Genomic DNA, 22,149 nt, shown 5'->3' with positions numbered 1-22,149 from the left:
GTGCCAGGAAATTTACTCATTTCCTAGGGCTTCTGTAACACATGACCTCAAGTCCTTGGCACTCCCTGACTTATAGTTGCATCACTCCAATCTCTGCCTCCATATTCAAATAACATTCTTTTCTGTGTGTATCTCTATATTCCTCTCCTCTTATGAGGATACCATCCGTTGGATTAGTGCCCACCCTAATGCAGTATGACCTCATTTAGACTACATCTGCATAGACCCTATTTCCAAATAAAGTCACATTCTGAGGTCCTCAGTAGACACGAATTTGGGGGGAACATTATTCAACCAACCTCACTTCATTTCATAGTGCCTCATTTCATTCTCAGTGCAATATGTGGTTTAGAGTTAGACCCATTTTACACATGAGAAAACACGACCAAGATCAAGCAAAGTTGCCTTAGTTGCATGGCTGAATTTGAACTCTGACCTCAGTGGCCCCACTATACCCCGAAGCTTGTGATTGGTGAGATTAAAACCACATGGCAAGAAAAGGCCAACTTGAATATAGGCCTGAATGATCAATCCTTCTCCTGCTGCCTTCTGCCCTTTTCCTTGTGCTTGTAGGAGTAGGATGAGCAGAGATGTGGGGCTGAACACTCAGAGGATTTTTTAAGAAAACATCTCTCCTTGCCTGGGCTTAGAGCCTTCCCTGCCTCCTTGTTTCTTCTGCAAAAGCAAGGCTCTCCTTTCTTCCTCCTTGTCCTGTATCCTCTTTTCGCTCCATCCCTTGAACAAGAAGTACTTTAAGAAGTACTACAAAGCTGTGTAGTACCTATAAATGGGAGTGGCTGCCTAGACTGCAAGAGTTGGGACTGTGACTGTGGGACCCATGCTTCCTCTGGGGATCTGCTTCTACACCTATGGCTCCAGGCTTGTGGTTTCCTTAGGAGTTACCATTCTCTTACCTCACCCACTGTTCCTGGCCACAGTGACTGACTGAGGAATGGACATATGTCCCTTGTGTGGCTTTGAGTTTTAGTATCTATGGAAACCACACCTCACCTGCCAGAGTTCCTGTCCTTCTTTAGGAGTGAGGTGCACTCACCACAGTTTCCTTTCCACTCTCTTGGGTAGCCTTTCTCCAGACTTGGCCTGCCTCTCCTCTTCACACTTTCCTTTGGGCAGTTCAGCTCTGTTTCTCCACAGTTTAGGGCATCCTGAAGCAAAGGAAGGCCCAGGTATTTTCACAACAAGGCCAAATAAAACTCAAGCTAGTATCTCAGCACATTAGCCTGCCTCATAAATCTGTATATCTAGAGAAAATAATGGAGGGGCACAAACCAAAGTGTTAATAAAGGCATTTCTGGGTGGAGGACTTGCAGGTAACTTTTTTAGTTTTTTGTTAAACTTTTATTTTACATAGGTAAACTCATGTCATGGAGGTTTGTCATACAGATTATTTTGTCACCTAGATACTAAGCCTAGAACCCAGTAATTTTTTTTTCTTTTTCTTTTTTTGCTCTTCTCCCTCCTCCCCGGGGCCTCCACCCTCGGATAGGCTCCAGTGTGTGTTGTTCCCCTCTTTGTGTCCATGTGTTCTTATCACTTAGCTCCCACTTATCTGTGAAAACATGCAGTATTTGGTTTTCTGTTCCTGCGTTAATTTGCTAAGGATAATGGCTTCCAGCTCCATCCATGTTCCTGCAAAGGATATGCTCTTTTTTATAGCTGTATAGTATTCCATGGTGTATTTGTACCACATTTTCTTTATCTAGTCTGTCATTGATGGGCATTTAGGTAGATTCCATGTCTTTGCTATTGTGACTAGTGCTATGATGAACATGTGTGTGCATGTTTCTTTGTGATAGAATGATTTACATTCCTTTGGGTATATACCCAGTAACGGGATTGCTAGATTGAATGGTAGTTCTGTTTTTAGCTCTTTGAGGAATTGCCACACTGCTTCCACAGTGGTTGAACTAATTTCCACTCTACCGATAGTGTATAAGCATTCCCTTTTCTCCACAACCTTGTCAGCATGGTATTTGTTAACTTTTTTTTTTTTTTTTTGAGATGGAGTCTCATTCTGTCACCCAGGCTAGAGTGCAATGGTGCTCTCTCAGCTCACTGCAAGTTCCACCTCCTGGGTTCATGCTATTCTCCTGCTTCCGCCTCCCTAGTAGCTGGGACTATAGGCGCCTGCCACCATGCCTGGTGAATTTTTTTGTATTTTTAGTAGAGATGGGGTTTCACCATGTTAGCCTGGATGGTCTGGATCTTCTGACCTTGTGATTCACCTGGCCTTGGCCTCCCAAAGTGCTGGGATTACAGGTGTGAGCCACCACGCCTGGCCAACTTATTAACTTTTTAATAATAGCCATTCTGACTAGTGTGAGATGAACTCTCACTGTGATTTTGATTTGCATTTCTTTAACGATCAGTAATATTGAGCTTTTTATATGCTTGTTTGCCACGTGTGTGTCTTCTTTTGAAAAACGCCTGTTCATGTCCTTTGCTCACTTTTTAATTGGGTTTTTTTTTCTTGTAAATTTGTTTAAGTTCCTTATAGATACTGGATATTAGACCTTTGTCAGATGCATAGTTTGCAAAAGTTTTCTCCCATTCTGCAGATTGTGTGTTTACTTTGTCGATAGTTTCTGTTGCTGCATAGAAGCTCTTTAGTTTAATTAGATCCCATTTGTCATTTTTTGCTTTTGTTGCAATTGCTTTTGGTGTCTTTGTCATGATATCTTCACTCATTTCTATGTCCAGAATGGTATTGCCTATGTTGTCTTCCAGGGTTTTTTAATAGTTTTAGGTTTTACGTTTAAGTTATTAATCCATCTTGAGTTGATTTTTGTATCTGGTATAAGGAAGGAGTCTAGTTTCCATCTTCTGTATATGGCTAGCCAGTTATCCCAGCACCCGTTATTGAGTAGGAAGTCCTTTCTCCATTGCTTGTTTTTGTCAACTTTGTCAAAGATCAGATAGTTGTAGGTGTGCAGCCTTATTTCTGGGTTCTCTATTCTGTTCCATTGGTCTGTGTGTCTGTTTTTGTACCAGAACCATGTTGTTTTGGTTACTGTACCACTGTAGTATAGTCTGGCTTTCTTATTTTTGCTTTGATTGCCTTGGCTATTTGGGCTCTTTGTTGGTTCCATATAAATTTTAAAATATTTGTTTCTAGTTCAGTGAAGAATATCACTGGTAGTTTGGTAGAAACAGCATTGAATCTATAAATTGCTTTGGGCAGTATGGTTGTTTTAATGATATTGATTCTTCCTATCCATGAGCATGGAATGTTTTCCCATTTGCTTGTGTAATGTCTAATTTCTTTGAGCAGTATTTTGTAATTCTCATTGTAGAGCTCTTTCACCTCCCTGTTTAGCTGTGTTCGTAGGTATTTTGTTTTTTTTTGTGGAAATTGCAAATGGAAATGTTTTCCTGGTTTGGCTCTCAGCTTGGCCGTTGCTGGTATATAGGAATGCTTGTGATTTTTGTACATTTATTTTGTATCCTGGAACTTTGCTGAAGTTGTTTATCAGCTTAAGGAGCATTTGGGCTGAGACTTGGGGGTTTTCTAGATATAGAATCATGTCATCTGCAAAGAGGGATAGTTTAACTTCCCCTCTTCCTATTTGGATGCCTTTTCTTTCTTTTTCTTGCCTGATTGCTCTGGCCAGGACCTCCAATACTGTGTTGAATAGGAGTGGTGAGAGAGGGCATCTTTGTCTTGTGCTGGTTTTCAAGGGGAATGCTTCCAGCCTTTGCCTATTCAATATGATGTTCGCCGTGAGTTTGTCATAGTTGGCTCTTATTTTGAGGCATGTTCTTTCAATACCTAGTTTGTTGAGCATTTTTAACATAAAGAAATGTTGGATTTTATAAAAAGCCTTTCTACATCTATTGAGATAATCATGTGGTTTTTGTCTTTAGTCCTGTTTATGTAATTAATCACATTTATTGATTTGGCTATGTTGAACCAACCTTGCCTCCTGGGGATAAAGCCTACTAGATCATGGTGGATTAGCTTTTCGATGTGCTGCTGGGTTCAGTGTGTTAGTAGTTTGTTAAGGATTCTTGCATCAGTGTTCATCAAGGATATTGGCCTGAAGTTTTTTGTTGTTGTTGTGTCTCTTCCAGGTTTTGGTATCAGGATTATGCTGGCCTCATAGACCTGGGGAGGAGCCCCTTCTCCTCAATTTTTTTGGAATAATTTCTCTAGGAATGGTATCAGCTCTTCTTTGTACATCTGGTAGAATTTGACTGCGAATCCATCAGTCTGACTTGATGATCTGTCTAATATTGTCAGTGGGGTGTTGAAGTCTCCCCCTATTGTTGTATGGGAGTCTGAGTGTCTTTGAAGGTCTCTAAGACCTTGCTTTATGAATCTGAGTGCTCCTGTGTTGGGTGCATGTATATTTAGGATAGTTATATCTTCTTGTTGAACTCTTTATCATTATGTAATGCCCTTCTTGGTCTTTTTTGGTCTTTGTTGGTTTAAAGTCTGTTTTGTCTGAAATTAGGATTGCAACCCCTGCTTTTTTCTGTTTTCTATTTTCTTGGTAGATATTTTTCCATCCCTTTATTTTGAGCCTATGTGTGTTACTGCGTGTGATATGAGTCCCTTGAAGACAGTATGCCATTGGGTCTTGCTTTTTTATCCAGCTTGCCACTCTGTGCCTTTTAATTGGGAGCATTGTTTGCGTGGTTTCTTTATACTATCACTGGTCTGTGTACTTAATTGCATTTTTGTAGAGGCTAGTAACTGTCTTTCCTTATTATATTTAGTGTTTTTTCAGGAGCTCTTGTGAGACAGGCCTGGTGGTAATGTATTCCCTCAGCATTTAATTGTCTGAAAAGGATCTTATTTCTTCTTCACTTATGAAGCTTAGTTTGGCTGGATATGAAACTCTTGGTTGGAATTTCTTTTCTTTAATAATGTTGAATATAGGCCTCCAATCTCTTCTGGCTCGTAGGGTTTCTGCCGAGAGGTCTGCTGTTAGTCTGATGGGCTTTCCTTTGTAGATGACCTTTCCTTTCTGTGTAGCTGCCTTTAACATTTTTTTCTTGCATTTCCACCTTGGAGAATTTGATGATTATGTGTCTTGGGGACAGTCTTGTGAAGTGTCTTATGGGGGTTCTCTGCATTTCCTGAATTTGAATGTCGGCCTCTCTAGCTAGGTTGGGAAGTTCTCATGAATGATATGCTGGAATGTGTTTTCCAAGTTGCTCCCATTCTCCCCATCTCTTTCAGGGACACCAGTAAGTCAAAGATTTGGTCTGTTTACATAATCTCATTTTTCTTGGAGGTTTTGTTTGTTCCTTTTTATTCTTTTTTCTCTATTCTTGTCTGACTGCCTTCTTGTCTGTCTTATTTGAGAAAGTCAGTCTTCAAGCTCTGAGATTCTTTCCTCAGCTTGTTCTATTCTGCTATTGATATTTGCAATTGCATTACGAAATTCTTTCAGTATATTTTTCAGCTCTGTCAGTTCAGTTACATTCTTTACTATACTGGCTATTTTGTCTGTCAGCTCCTATATTGTTTTATTGTGATTCTTAGCTTCCTTAAATTGGGTTTCAGTGTTCTGCTGAATCACAATAATCTTTGTTCCTATCCATATTCTGAATTCTATTTCTGTCATTTCAGCTATCTCAGCTGGTTAAGAACCCTTATTGGAGAACTAGTGTGATCGTTTGGAGGAAAGAAGACCATCTGGCTTTTTAGTTCTTAGATTTCTTGTCTTGGTTCTTTCTCATCTTTGTAGAATGATGTTCCTTCAATCTTTGATGTTGCTGTTTTTATTCCCCCCTTTTTATCATATTTAATGACTTTGGGGTTTGATTGTGGTATAAGGTGGATTCAGTAGATTGGCTTCATTTCTGGAAGATTTTAGGGGGCCAAGTCTCAGCTCAGGACTCCCAAACTGTGTGTTCTAACTCTGGGGCACTGGTATCAGGCCCTGGCCTTGTTCTCTGGCTGCTTGAGGTTAGAAACCTGCTATGTTGGAGGGGCCTGAGGTGCTCCTGGACTGCTGATCACAACTCTCTGAGGCATGGTGACAGCCAAAGTGCTTTGTAGGGCTGTGGAAACATGATCCATCCTTAGTCGCATGTGCCAGTCACAGTGGCAGCAGCAGTGCAGTGGGGTGCACACTTGTTGGATGCAACAGGGTGCTAGTGGGTGCCGGAGTGCGAGCCTTCATGCAGCTGTTCATAGAAGCAGCAGTGGCAGCATGACTTAGGCGAGTTGGGGGGCCCTCACCAGCAACTGTACACATGTTTGTGCCAGTGTTGGTATTTTAACATGGGAGCAGGATGCTGGTAGATGCAGGGCTGTGTGTGCCCCCTGTGTACATTCACATGGGTGGCAGTGGCCTGCCACTTTTTTTGTGCTTAGTTTTGTGCCATAGGCCTGCTTTATTTTTGTGCCTAGTTTTGTGCCATAGGCAGTGTTCACACAAGGGCAGGGTGCTGGCTGGGGCAGGGTTGGGGACTGGCTGGGGCGGAGCTGGCAGCTCCATGCCCAGCAACACTCTGATGACAATGCCATTGCCATCACAGTGGGCAGTGCTGCAGGGGAAGGAGGGGCAGGGTACACTCACACCAGCAGCAGTTGCACGGCAGGGTGCATGCTCACACATATGCTGGTGGGGAAGGGAAGGTGAGGTCTGCCTGTGCACACATTACTGGCAAAGTGATGTGAAGGGTGGCTATAGGCAAGTGTGTGCAGGCAAAGCAGCATCAGGGAGGCTGCAGTTAGGGGATGAGCTGGGTGGGCTGGTGTGTGTCCATGGGGGCTACTCTGCTGCAGCACTCTGACAGTCCGGCATGGTCTGCCAGCACAGGTGCTATGATGTGGGCTCCCAGGAGGTACCTGGTGGCTGCACTGCAAGCAGGCATGACCAGGCTGGGACCCTGGGGAAGGCTAGCAGACCAAAGGGTGCTGAAGTCAGACCAGCCCCATCTCATGGGCAACACCGCCCTACAGAATTTAGGACCGACATTTCCCCCAGTGCTAAAGTCTCCTATGGGAGCAAGTTGAGCCTAGGGAGATGGGCATCCCTGGCTGTGCTCCACCACAAACACTCCTGCACCAAACCTACTGGTGCTCTGCCCCTACCACTTCTCTAAGCAGCTCTCCCTGCCAGCTCAAGTGTCCACAGTGGTTGAGGGGTCTTCTCCTGTTGTGATTCCAGAGGCCCACGGCAAGAGGGTATTTCTCCTTGCCTGTTCAACTCATCCCTTCTGCAGGAGTTGTTGGGGTCCAGGAACAAGTCCCAGTGTGCAGTAGCCTCATGCAGGGTTCCCAGCTTCCTCCTGCTTCAGCCCAGCCTCTGTGTCTTCTCTCTGTTCACTCTTGATGCCTTCCCTTTGAAAATCTGGTAAGATCTCTGTGAGAGATGTTTCTCCTGCCTGCATCTAGTTAGCTATCTTGCCTCCTTCCCCTGCAGGTAATTTTAAAGTTTCTTTCTTTGGCTTAATTTTATTTTTTAAATAGTCTGCCATGAGCACAAATTACTTTTGTAAAGACAGAAATAATTTTTTAAAAAAAATAATGGAGAATATAGTTATATTACTGAAAAATAACAGGAAGAAAACATTTAAAGAAATCAACAAAGGGCTGTATGTGTTTCTAATTTATTTATTTATTTATATTTATTTATTTATTTGAGACAGGGTCTGACTCTGTCACTCAGGCTGGAGTGCAGTGGCATAATCAGGGCTCCCTGCAACTTCAACCTGCCGGGCTCAAGCCATCCTACCACTTCAGCCTCTCAAGTAGATGGAACCACAGGCATGTGCCACCACACCCAGCTAATTTTTGTATTTTTTTGCAGAGATGGCATTTTGCCATATTGCCCAGGCTGATCTCTGTTGGGTTTTGAAGGGAAGGTGAGGGTTAAATAAATATGCACACCATGGAAGTCAGGGATGAGCCTAATGCCATTGCCTGCCGCTGCTTACAGGCTGGGGTTATTTATAGGTACGGCCGGGAGGGGTCTGGGCAGTATGGCTTGCTGCCCTGTAGGATATTGATAAGATGTTCCCATGATGAGGTGGTTCTGGTTCTTGTTCAGGCAGGATGTCATCATGGTGTTCCTTGGACCTTTGCCCAGAAAGATATGATAGGGATATTTCTTTAGTTGGACCTTTGTGGGTCGTGTGGTCAAGTGGTTAGCAGGATGTTTCTCACGGCCCAAAAACCCGTGAAATGTTTCACTTTTACAAAGGTCTGCACAATAGCAGGGAGCTTACAAAATGGTGCAGTTTGGACTAACATTCTTGTATTGGGGCACATGTATATATCTCCAAGAAGAATGCTGTTTTTATGTTAATGAATCTGGCATTGTTCACAGCGCAACCCACAGGCTGCACCTGAGCTCCATAACAGGGCTGCACAAATCCAACATCAAGTCATTCACTGTTTGCAGGGGTCATCCTCCTAAAGTGGATACCTTGGGTAACCCCTGTCTTAGGGCCCCTAATTTTCTCCCTCATAATACTAAAATTGGCCCATGTGTACTCACCTTCATATCCCGCTTTATCTCTCAAAGGCCAAACTCCCTTGACCAGGCAGCTATATAGAAACACATTGACACCGTTCTTCTCTGCCAAGTTGGGTATCAGCACCTCCAGGAAAACAACTCTGAAGTCGGACACCCACTGCTTCAAGACCCAAAACCTGAGTGCAGTGCCCTCTTTAGCAGGAAGCAGCCAGATAATTATCAATGCCCCTCTTCCTTTTTATACTAAACTAGAAGGCAAAGACCTTCTGGGCAAAGGTCCAAGGAACACCATGATGACATCCCGCCTGAACAAGGACCAGAACTGTCTCATCATGGGACCATCTTATCAATTTCCTGCCAGGCAGCAAGCCATACTGCCCAGACCCCTCCTGCCCGTACCTATAAATTGCCCCAGCCTGTAAGCAGCAGCGGGCACTGGCATTAGGCTGGTCCCTGACTTCTCCAAGTTTTGTGCTGGATATAAAGCCTGCATTTGTTGTTGAACTTCCCTCTTATGTGTGTGTGTCTTTCTTTAAGTCTTGCCTTCCCTTCAAAACCTAACAGTCTCGTACTCCTGAGCTCAAGTGATCCATCTACCTCAGTGTCCCAAATTGTTGGGATTACGGGTGTCAGCCACCATGCCTGGCCGGCAATATATTTAATTTAGCTTTGTTCTCTTTTTAATAGAAGATTCCTGAGAGGCATAGCTAAATTGTGTGTGTGTGTGTCTGTGTGTAGAATTAGACACCTGCTTCGACATTGCATTGACACTTGGAAATAGAAAATTAGAATTTTGGTCATAAACTATTAGACTATAATAAGAATATAATAAGTTTAATAATTATCTCACCAGCCAATCTATGAGGCCCCTTCAATCTTATAGAAGGGAAAGTTAATACAAAGAGAGATTGCAGAGCTTAACCAAGATCACCCTGTGAATGTAGGGCACAGTAGGTAAGAAATGCTACAACCATTTCTGTCCTTTCCTCCCAAGATATTTTCCTCCAAATGCAGTGTAATGTAAATGTAGTTCAATGCAATATAATATGATGCAATACAATGTATGTGATGTGATGCGATATAATGTAATATATTGTAATGTGACATGATGTAAATATTCATGTAAATCACCTAGAACAGTGCTTGTCATACAGCAGGTGCTAAATCTATGTTAATGCTTTCAGATGCAAAAAAAAAGTCCAGTATTTCCCACTCTTCTTGGTTTTATAAGGGAAAAAACTACAGCCTGAGGATGAGAAAGAAATGCACTTGAATTTTGGGGAAACAGGCAAAGAGCAAGAGCTAAGGAAGGGGTGAGAACTGAGGAGGCAGTTTATCTAGAACCTGCTTTAGCAATGTTTCCAAAGTCAGGGAGCAGGGATCTGCTGTGAGTTTATCTGGCATGTGAAGGAAGCAGGTGAAGACCAGCTTAATCTCTTGAAAATGGGGATGGGGGCTGGGCACGGTGGCTGACGCCTGTAATCCCAGCACTTTGGGAGGCCGAAGCGGGCAGATCACCTGAGGTCAGGAGTTCGAGACCAGCCTGGCCAACATGATGAAATCCTGTCCCTACTAAAAAATACGAAACTTAGCCAGACATGGTGGCAGGTGCCTGTAATCCCAGCTACTTGGGAGGCTGAGGCAGGAGAATTGCTTGAACCCAGGAGGCGGAGGTTGCAGTGACCTGAGATCGTGCCACTGCACTCCAGCCTCAGCAACAGAGCGAGACTCTGTCTCAAATAAAAAAGAAAATGGGAACAAGGGTTTCATAGGGTGAGGCAGGCAGGTCATGAGCAGCTGGGGGAAAAGAGGAGGAAGAAGGAGACCACATGGGGGCCAGCCTGAAAATTGGCCTCCCTTGTATCATGGTCAGCCAGGGACTGGAGGTCAGTCACTGGTCATCATACTCAAGGTCCACACTTGGCTTGCTATCCCACCTCATCTCTGTGTGCTAAGAAAGGCCTCATCTCAAAGTAAGAGAAGGATAGGTGTGAATGGAAGTTCTGGCCAGAACAACTGAGATACTTGTTTGTTCTAGAAGGAGAGAGGTCTAGGTTTGGCTCATTTACAGAAAAGAACTTTTCAAAATAAAAAGAGATTTATTATAAGTGTAACAGGTTGATGTGGGGCACTGATTAAGTATTTTTTCTGCCCCATGTTACGGAATAGTGAAGAAATAACTGGGTAGATGGCTTCTTGTTGAGGAAAAGTTACTGAACTCACAAAGGTCAAATTTAAGTAAGGCCTCTATAGTACTGTAGGGTGACTATGGTTAACAGCAATTTATTCTATATTTTCAAACAGCTAGAAGAGAGGATTTTGAATGTTTCCAACACGAAGAAATAAATGTTTGAGACGACGGATATGCTAATTACCATGATTTAATTATAATATATCATATACATGTGTTGAAATAGCACACTCTACTCCATAAATATATACATGTATGTGTCCATTTAAATAAATAATTAAAAAGCCAGGAGTGGTGGCACACACCTACAGTCCCAGCTACTTGAAAGGCTGAGGTGGGAGGATCATTTTAGTTCAGGAGTTTGAGGCTGCAGTGAACTGTGATTCCACCACTGCACTCCAGCCAAGGTGACAGAGCAAGACTCTGTCTTTAAAAATAATAAAAATAAATTTTTCAAAAAGAAAGATCCTTTTGTTAATATGGTAAAAAAAAATTAAGTCAGGCCTAATTCCTTTGATGAATCTTTCAGGTGCAGGGTTGGGGGCAGGAAACGAGGGGAGAGAAGAGAGAGAGGAGAGAAATTAAACTCCTCCTCTTGTTAAGGCCCACTTGCCTTTAACAAAGACAAGTAAGAAGGAGACTAAGAGACAGGGAGAAGGTTCTGGGAGCCTAGAGTGGATGGAGACTCTCCGAGTCTCCTCTCGTTCTTGGGGAGAGAAAAGGGGTGCTAAACACATATCTCCAAAGTTTGAGAGTGCCTTATATAGAGATTAATACCTGCTTCTTGCCTGAAGTTTCTGAAAGTGGGAGGTTCACTGGGTGTCCCATGCCTGGGGAGTGAAAAGGACTGAAGACTTATTTTCAGTAATGAAGAAAATGGGGGTATCATTCAATTCCCAGGCCCCTGAGTCCTCAGGGATTAACAAAAACCCAAGCAGTTACTATGGCTTCCAATGATGCAGAAGGGAAGGAAGCCGAAGATATGGGAGGCCTCAGCCATTATCAGAGGCCACTACCCTTAGACTGCAACAGCCTGAGACTTGAGCCATTTCTCTGCCCGACTCAAAGATTGCAGGGTCATAAGTTTTGTCTGTTCTGGGAGGAGAGATATGGGATTGGAATTTTAAATGAGATGAACTCTGTCACTTCCTCAAAATGTTAAACATAGTGACCTATTGTTCTACTCCTAGGTGTATTTCAAAAGAAATGAAATGTACACACAAAAATGTCTGCATAAATGTTCATAGAAGCATTATTTTTAATATCAAAAAATTGAAAACAACCTAGATGTCCAGAGACTGATGAATGAGACAATAAAAAACAGTATGTCCATACAATGGAATATATCTCAGCTTTAGAAAGGAAGGCAGTCCTGATACACGATACACTGTGTGTGAACCTTGAAAACATGCTATGTGAAAGAAGCCTGTCACAAAAGATTGTACATATTGTATGATTCCATTTACATGAAATGTCCAGAATAGGCAAATCCATAGAGGCAGGAAATAATTACTGATTGCTTAAGGCTGGGAGGAATCAGGGGAACTAGGGGGTGACTGCTAGAGGTATGGGATTTCATTTTGGGATGATGAAAATGTTTCAAAATTAATTATAGTGTTGGTTGCACAACTCTGTGCATATACTAAAAACCACTGAAAGGTATGCTTTAAATCAGCAATCCCCAACGTTTTTGGCACCAGGAACCAGTTTCATCGAAGACAATTTTTCCACACATTGTGGGGATGGTGGAGGAAATGGTTTCAGGATGAAACTGTTCCACCTCAGATCATCAGGCATTAGTTAGATTCTCATAAGAAGAGCAACCTAGATCCCTCGCATGTGCAGTTTACAATAGGGTTTGTGCTGCTGTGAGAATCTAATGCTGCCAATGATCTGACAGGAGGTAGAGCTCAGGTGGTAATGCTCATTTGCTGGATGCTCACCTCCTGCTGTGTGGCCCAGTTCCTAACAGGCCATGGATGGGTACTGGTTCACAGTCCAGGGTTTGGGAACTCCTGCTCTAAATGAGTGAATTGCATGGTATATGAATCAGATATCAAAAGCTATTGGAAAACATGGGACTAGACTGAGTCATAATAAGTGATCTACAAATTATGACATTGCACTGAGATATGATGAGGGTCACTCAGTGCCTAACAGGCTAGAAGGGTTTCCCATAATACTACCGGCAACAGTTATTAGAAAAATAAAACATTTGGTCGAGTCTCCTCAATTGAATTGGTGATATAAGGATGGGCAGGACCCAAACTGTCAGAAACAAGGTAACCTCAGGACTGGCTGCTTTCTTTGCCCACCTCTCGTGGTTCATGGAGTCTCTCTCCCTCAGCTCATCTCTGCTTCTCTCTGTACATCTCATCTGTTCAACTTGCACTGCTGGTTTCCTCAGTCTTTCCCTCTACTCCGAACTTCTTTTCTCTTTCTGGTGGCTTCTGCTTTCTCAGAGTTTCTGCTGCCTCAGCGCTACAACTGGCCCGTCATGGATTCTAGCAGCCTCCTGACCCTTCTGTGTCAGGCATACCCGCCTCAGTCTTGAGAATCTGAGTAGCTGATTCAATCTCTGGAAGCCAGCCATATCCCAAAGCCTTCTCATCTTCCTAGTTCTGGCTCTGGGAAGCCAGAGGAGACAAGACTATTGGACCCCAGCACCTAGGCATGGTATAAGATGAACCCAGTGTGGTCCCTAGCAACTCTGGCCTGAAGGATCTCCAGAGCCAGCCAGTTTCCCAGGGACCCCCCAGCCAGGGCTGATCAGTACTGCAGCATGTTCCCAGGACTAAACTGAGGACAGGTCTTAAGTCTGTTTGCCTTAAGACCTGGGGAATCTCGATAGAATGCTTGGACCAAGTATAGAAGACTTCTAAACTCAAACTCAAGTAAAGGAAACCTGAACTCAAACTCAGGTAAAGGAAATGAGAGGTTCTCACAATGACTTTGGTTTCAGCTCATATTTTTTTCTTTTTAAAGTGAAATGATGATTCATCACTTTCAATATAGTCAAGAGACAGCTGACTCATGTTTTGGGGTTAGGTCAGTCGTTCCCCAATATGGCTGCAGGTTAGAATCCCCTGGGGAACCTGAAACATAGGGGTGCCTGGGCACTACCCAAGACCTCCTGATTCAAAATCTCCAGGGTGGGGTCCAGGAATCTACATTTTAAAAACTCATCAGTGGTTCTGTGGTAACCAGCCATGCTCTAATTGGTGGATCAGCATTAGGGAATCCTTGGGCTTGATGACACTGATGGCAGCAATCCTTGAAGGGAAATAAGCAAGAGGGAGAAAAGGAAGGTGAGAACCCAAAGACAAACTTCAGCTACTTTAAGATGTGGACATCTGTCTATGTTTCTTAGATTTTCTTTCACTAAGAAGAGCTGATACCACGATTCTCAGTCTACCATGGGGGAGGAAAATGGAAGCATGCAGATGTAAGTTGATCTCACCTAAGGCAACAGAATTAAGGCAGGTCTCTGCTGTAGAAAGACCACCATAAGGGATAATTCTGCTCACTTGTTATTTTCTTCACTGGATGGTAGACACTGGAAGCAGAGACAGTATCTGATGCACCTCTGCATTCCCACTACCTGGAACATAAAGTTGCTCAATAAATAAACATCCTCTGTTGAATGAATAACTGGAAAGGCAGGTCCACTTTTAGAAACCATTGTGACTGGCTGGAGGGATGGAGCTATGTGGAAAGCAGAAAGAGCAGTTGACATCAAGGGCAGAGAAGCTGGATTTGGTGCTACTGCTTACTAGCTCTGTGATTTAACCACTCTCTCTGCCTTGGCGATAAAATGTCTGAACAGAGTTTTGTAAATGACATTTTATAATTTATATAGAAAGCCTAGAATTTGGCTGGGTGTGATGGCTCACACCTGTAATCCCAGCACTTTGGGTGGCCAAGGTGGCCAGATCATTTGAGCTCAGGAATTCAAGACCAGCCTGGGAAACATGGTGAAACCCTATCTCTACAAAAAATACAAAAATTAGCTGGGTGCGGTGGCATGTGCCTATAGTCCCAGCTACTTGGGAGGCTGAGGCAGGAGAATTTATTGAGCCTGGTAGGATGCAGTGAGCCGAGATTGCACCATTGCACTCCAGCCTGGGAAATAGGAGTGAAACCCTGTCTCAAAAAAAAAAAAAAAAAAAAAAGCCAGAATTTCTAGTAAGGCCTTCTTGCTCCTTTTGCTTAAGTGGCATGTTAAAAATCAGTGACTTCTTTAATGACTGTACTTACTCTGAACTCTGTGCCAGATAAGGTAGAAAACAGAAACAAAAAATAAAGAAATTAATATGCAAGTGTTGCTTTTCCTACTTGTTACTCTAGAATCATAAGACCACATGGCTGTACTTTCCAGTTATTCATTCAACAGGGATGTTTATTTATTGAGCGACTTTATGTTCCAGGTAGTGGGAATGCAGAGGTGCATCAGATACTGTCTCTGCTTCCAGGGGTTCCTGTCCAGTGAGGAGAATAATAAGTGAGCAGAATTATCCTTCGGGGTGGTCATTCTACAGTAGAGACAGAATGCCACTCCTCTTCCAGCCTGCTCTGACAGCTTGCACACTGGGAGACACTGGAGCCTGTGTCTCTCAGCCAGAAGTGGGATGCTGGTGATGATGGTGGTGGCTGTATATGTGCTACAGCAGAAGTGGCTTCTAGGACTGTATATGGCATAGAGAGGAACTAATTAAGGTGAATGGCCTGAGAAAGCTCCCTCACTTTACAAAAGAGGAAACTAAGGCTTTAGAGAGGTTAGGTAAACAGGTGGCCAGTGGGAGAATGAAGATCCTTCAGGAACTGCAGGGGGAAGAGGACAGTGTCTTGCTCCCCACTGTCAGCAGCCACCTCTGCCCTCTCCACTCCCCACATCATTCCTCGCTCCTGCTCTGACCTCAGCACCTTCCCTCCTCCTCTGCAGGTCAGGAGCAGGTAAGCTGGCCCTATGCAGGGGAGCACAGGGGTCATGATCAGAGATTTTGGAGGCAGACCTCTGTCTAAATCTGTTTCACCTCCTACCAGCCGTAAGACTTCAAAAAAATGGCTTCCTCTCTTTGTGCCTGTTTCATTTCATTATCTGTAAAATGGGCACCATAAAAGGCTTGCTTTGTGGAGTTGTGCAAATGAAATGAGTTGATGCATGGAAAGTGCTTAGAACAGGGGCTGCTGGCATATAATAAGTGCCCAATAAATGTTAATTATCTTATCCTTATGCTATTACCTGCTTGGTGTGGCCAACCCAAGATCTTATTCCCAAAACATTACTAACTTAGTTCATTTTCCCCTCAAATTTTATTTTAAAAAGTTTAGTTTTTTTCAGATAGCACCTTGTATCATTGCTAAGTATTTTTTAAATACCAAAAATGTAAAAAAAAAAAAAAAAAAGTAAATATTACCCAAATAACCACAGAGACAACTGCTGTCAGTATTTTTGTGAACATAATTCTCTATAGATCCCTGGACACATTCTGATATAATGGTACTTGTTAAAATTGTAGATCAGTGCAATTTTAATAGGTACCATTCATATGAATGCAATTTTATTTATTTAGTTATTTTATTATCATTATCATACTTTAAGTTCTAGGGTACATGTGCACAACATGCAGATTTGTTACATATGTATACATGTGCCATGTTGGTGTGCTGTACCCATTAACTCGTCATTTACATTAGGTATATCTCCTAATGCTATCCCTCCCCCCTCCCCCTACCCGTGACAGCCCCGGTGTGTGATGTTTCCCCACCCTGTGTCCAAGTGTTCTCATTGATTAATGCAAATTTAATAAGTACCATTATATCAGAATGTAATTCATTGAACTGTTTTATCACTTTTTTTTTTTTTTTTGAGACGGAGTCTCGCTCTATCTCCCGGGCTGGAGTGCAGTGGCCGGATCTCAGCTCACTGCAAGCTCCGCCTCCCGAGTTTACACCATTCTCCTGCCTTAGCCTCCCGAGTAGCTGCGACTACAGGCGCCCACCACCTCGCCCGGCTAGTTTTTTTTGTATTTGTTAGTAGAGATGGGATTTCACTGTGTTAGCCAGGATGGTCTTGATCTCCTGACCTCGTGACCCGCCTGTCTCGGCCTCCCAAAGTGCTGGGATTACAGGCTTGAGCCACCGCGCCCGGCCTGTTTTATCACTTTTTAAGGGTATCATGGGCATTTTTCCATGTTGGTAATTACAGACCCCATGATTATTTGTAAAGACTGTTAAGTATTTTATTGTATGGGTATACCATAATTTGTTTAAGTCATCCCCTAGATGGCAATTTAGGTTGCTTCTAATTTGTAAGTGTTGATATTACAAAACCATCGGCACCATGAATGACCCTTCACAATCAGCTCTATGCCCTTGTCTGATTATTTCCTTGGGGTAACTTGCTGTAACAGAATCAAAGTGCATATACCTGAGGACACACATCCCAGTAAGGTAACTCATATTGTAGGAAAACAGATTGGCCAGTTAGCTAGTTTGGCAGGATCTACATGGATATGGCTTTTGCAACAATTTGGGACCTAGCTATGGGAGGGCAGCTAGGCCTATGGACAGTTTGTGGGAGGGCAAATATTTGGAGGTTATCCCTGCCCACAGGTTTCACACAACATTTTTCAGTACTGACAGGGTACTCCGGGAGAATTTACTGACCTCTTCGTTGGTTTGTCAGTGCCCTACATTTTCTCTGAATTCTTGGCTTTTCCAGGAAGTCAGGTTAGGGAAGTTCAATCAGCTGAAAAATGTCCCATAATTTTGAGGAACTTTCTGCGGGTATAATGTCCAAGGGTATTTTGCTCCACGCAGGCTTGGGGCAGATTTTTTCAGGCCCCAAACTTTCCTTATTGCCTGGCAGTGATCCTAAGAAAATGAAGCTGGGATGTGGGGCAACAAACAAGAGTGGTAACCACAAGATCCACCAGCTTCTGCTGGCTAAGGAGTGGTAAAAGATGAATAGAGGCTGAGGGGAAATGGCCACAGTAGGGACTGCATCATGGCTTGGCCAGCTCTGGTTGGCTCCTCTCACAGGTAGAGAAAGGGGAGGAAATGCCTGGACCTTCAACCTAAAATAGAGGTCAGCTGGTCTATACATTTCCCTCCAGCCTTCCTTCCTGGCCACTTAGATGCCGTTTCAGAGTTGAACATTCCATCACACAGGCTTGGGATGGGTGAGCGGTGACCAGGAAGGGTCAACAGAATGTGCAGTTTGCTGCAACATTTAGTCATTCCTAACGGAAGAGAAAAGCAGTAATACAGGTTGCCATTCACAGAGGTCTAAATATTGCCAGGGCAGGTCCAAGTACTTTATGTGTATCAACCCATTTAACTCTCACAAAAACCCTAGGAGGTAGATACTTTCATTGTTTCCATTTTATGAATAGGGAAATGGAGGCACAGAGAAGGTAGATAATTTGCTGAAGGTCGAACATCACAAAAGTGGGAAAACAGATTTAAACCCCCATAATCTGGCTCTGGGTTTCCTTTATTTACTATTGCTTCTCTTTATTGTTATAATACTGGTAATAATGGGCATCTGCGATTCTATCTTCAACCAGACACTCCTAATATAAACAGATAAAATCAATCTTGAGCTTGTTGAGCAAAGTGAAACTTCCTAAGAGTGATCAAAAGTGGATTCAACAAAAGAGAGTTAAATGGAGCCCCACCTGGCCTGGGATTGAGAACCAGAAAGATATCTTTAGGGACAGAACAATTGAGGATTTTAGCTGGGGGATTTGTGATGTTATCCAACAGTGACAAGCTTTGCATTATAAGTAGGATGTATGTGGGTATCTTTGCTTTTCTTCTTTGTTGACTCTAGTTCCTGTCCCTCCGTGTTTCTTCTGTCCTTTCTTCATAGGCTACAGCTGCTTTATATCTAATAGACATATACACTATTAATCTCTCCTGAATGTGCACATTCTGTGTGTGTGTTGATGTATCGTACATATGTCATTTGTCTCCATCAATTATGAACTTCCTAAAAATGTTAATTCATCTGATTTAATAAACATTTTACTTCATGCAGTGTATATCCAAGGTTGTGAAATTATGACCTCACTGCTCAAGAACACAGGAAAACAGTTGGGCTGAATGAGGTACCTAAAGCTGCCAGGGGCCCAGGGAAGAGGGCTGAGTAATGATGTGATGTACTAAGAATGAAGAGACAAGGATATCTGGGAAACTGACCAAAGAGTAGGCAGAGTCAACAAGCTATTGTGCAGTGGACAGGAAGGAGATTGGCACGGCTGTAACGGCTGGTCTGGAGATGAGGCACAGTGCGTTTCAATTAAGGATACAACCGCCAGGATATTCATTCCCTATCCATGCCCACACTGGGCAGTCAACACTCCTCCTCTAGCAAGAGATTTTCAAGATAATCATGGTACTTTAACTAGATACAAGCTCACTAACAAAACATATTTGCTACATATTCTTTTCAATAGTTTTGTGTGTTTGTGTATGTGTGTGTGCATAAACGTGCATGTATTTGTAGTTATTCATTTCCAGTAACATCTTGAAGTTCAAACCAGAGCATTCTCATAACTGTCCTGACCTTTGAGGAAGTAGCCTCCTGTCTCATTTCACCCTCTCCACATTCACTCCTCGGTTCCCTAGTAGCAACTCCTCCACCTTTCCTAGCCACCCTACTTGAGGCTTTCCTGACTCCGTCCACAGAATTTCCCATTGCTTCCTTTTCACGTAGTTTAGAAAAATTATCAAAGAGAAACTTCTTTCTGAGCTCCATGACCTACACTCATCAATATTTCTTAGTAACAATTTAGATTTTCTGGATCCACTTTCTCTAAAAGTCCCAACTGCCCTCACAACTTAATCCTTCGAATCAACCTGCCCAGAAATACCAACCCTCTATGATAAAGACATTTCTTCTTTCCAGGCAATATAATGAAATCAGTTTTGAAACCAAGAAAGAATCCATATTCTAGGATTCTAGGACTATCCAGGATGTTTAGAAAGGATTTAAGGCTGTTTACAAGGGCTATTAGATACAGCATACAGCCTGCATAACATACAGTAAAAAAGCCCAGAAAAGTGGCACTAGAAAGGGAGTGAAATAAGAATAGGCCAGAATCACTGTTACCTCTTCTCCCCGGGCACAAGTCAGGTAGGCATGCTTGCTGTCAGGATCTGTGGGCTTGACATACTTGTATTACCATCACATTTTCCAGGCTTACGACACCCATCACCTGGCTGTCCTCCTGCTTCCATGTCCTTTTAGTTCTTCCTCCACACTGCAGCCAAAATGATCTCGTAACACAAGCTGGATCAATCATTTACCCCTACTTAAAACTTGCAACTGGCCGGGTGCGGTGGCTCATGCCTGTAATCCCAGCACTTTGGGAGGCCGAGGTGGGTGGATCACGAGGTCAAGAGATTGAGACCATCCTGGCCAATATGGCGAAACCCCATCTTTACTAAAACTACAAAAATTATCTGGGCATGGTGGTGCATGCCTGGAGTGCCAGCCAGTTGGGAGGCTGAGGTAGGAGAATCGCTTGAACTTGAGAGGCAGATGTTGCAGTGAGCCGAGACTGCACCACTGCACTCCAGCCTGGTGACAGAGCGAGACTCCATCTCAAAACAAAAACAAAAACAAACAAAAAACTTGCAACCACTTCTCACCGCATTTAGAACAGAATTTGGACTCTTCACCATGGCTGTCAGTGGCCTGCATGATGCACAGTCTTATCTTGTGCCCCTCCCCGCTCTGTTCCCCACTCTGTAGTCACCCTGGCCTCCTTTCTAGCTCTTGAACTCCCTAACTCAATCTCTCATCAAAACTTCTGTGCACATTGTACCTCCTGCTGGGGGTATGCCCTTTTGTATAACTGGCTCAGTTTAAATTCCACCTTTTTGAAGAAGCCCCTGTCCCACCCATTCCATTTAAAATTAGTTTCCAATATGGCAATTATTTAGCTTGGTCCCTTATTGATTGGTATTGCTGTACTTATATAATCATTTGTTTAATCATTATATGTTTCCACACATCCACGTCCTTGATCCCTTATGTGAATTCCATGAGGGCAAGAACCATGTCTGTCTTGTTCCCTCTTGAATCCTCAGTGTCTAGCTTGAAGTTTGACATGTAGTAAATGCTCAGTAAATTAGTTGAGTGAAAGAATAAAATTGATTCTAAACTTTCTAAGCCAACCTTGGACAGTTAAACAATTAATAATATTTCCAAGATTTGGGGAGCAGGGGCAAAGCAAAGCAACTTGTCACTTGGGGAAACACAACTATTTTGTGTTTGTGTGTTTGTATTAAGATCAAAGGGAAATTTTTCCTAGTGTTCTTTAAAAAGCACATTAGGTAATGAAATAAAGAATTCCTCATCATTGTTTTTAGACCATATTTAATAATTAGTTTCAAAAAAGTTGTTTTATTAAAATAACTTCATGAAAGGCTAATGGCACTATAGATACTGCAATTCAGTGTACACTTTTCTTGCTAGGATACTAATACCAATATGGTGTTGTCCAGATACTCAGCTATAACCAATTCCGATAGGTCTTCCCTCAAATCTATGTACTCCTCTTCTTCCTGGGAAGCTACACTACATTTTCCAGTCTCCCTTGGGATTAGGTTATGGTCATGTGACTAAATTCTAACTAATGGAATGTGAAAGGAAATTATGTGCAGCATTCCCAAATCTAGGCCATAAAAATCTCCCACTGAGATTCTATATGCCCTCCTAGTCTTTTTTAAGGATATGGAGACCTCCAGGGAAAATTTGAAGACCACATGTTGAAGATGGTAGAGCCATTGTCTATCTGAATCCTTGAATGACTACATGGAGCAAACTACCTGCCTAAGTGAATATTCACTCTGTTTTTTGTTTATATGAATTTTACTCCATGTCTAAGACACAATATATATATCCTTTTGCCAACTCATATATGCTGTTAACAATATGATAGGCCCTATTTTAATTTTTTTACACATATTAACTCACATAATTATCCTAACAACTCTCTGGGTCAGATATATAGATGAAGAAATAGAGACACAAAGAATTAAGTAACTTACCAAACGTCAGGTAAACAGGAAGCAGCAGAGCCAGAATTCAAACCCAGATAGACTAACCCTAAAGTCCATGTTTTTAATCAGGCTACTATTTACACTTTTGTTTGTGTAGGTATAAAACAACAAGCTAATTAAATAAGCCAAGCCTTAGCCTTTCTAACTTATTTGTTTCCTAAGACCATGTGAAGTACTTGGATTTTTGGCACTGATTATTGTGGATCAGTAAGACATTATTTCTCAGCCAATGTTTGGTACATGTAGGTCTATCAGTATGACCTTGGGTGTATTATTATCTCTGGGTTTCTTCTTTTTGTTTCGTCAGGTTTCTTTTAGAAGGGAGAAGGAGACAGAGATAGGATTATAGGAGCAGGGTGTAGATCTGGGGGTAAATGCGAGAAAAAGAGCTTGACCGATGACTTGCCAAGATATTATCAGCAT

General features: G+C 42.7%; 1 long non-coding RNA gene across 2 annotated transcripts in view; it reads left to right on the top strand.

Annotated features, from left to right (window-relative positions):
• The window catches only part of LOC117098557, a 150,940-nt gene that overhangs the window by 113,286 nt on the left and 15,505 nt on the right, over positions 1-22,149 (top strand). The gene's annotated exons all lie outside the window — the stretch shown is intronic.

The sequence above is a fragment of the Trachypithecus francoisi genome, unplaced genomic scaffold, assembly GCF_009764315.1.
Source record: "Trachypithecus francoisi isolate TF-2019V2 unplaced genomic scaffold, Tfra_2.0 Lachesis_group16, whole genome shotgun sequence".
Lineage (NCBI taxonomy): Eukaryota > Metazoa > Chordata > Mammalia > Primates > Cercopithecidae > Trachypithecus > Trachypithecus francoisi.
Note: the sequence above shows the minus strand (reverse complement) of the source record. Positions and strands in the feature narration are given on the sequence as shown.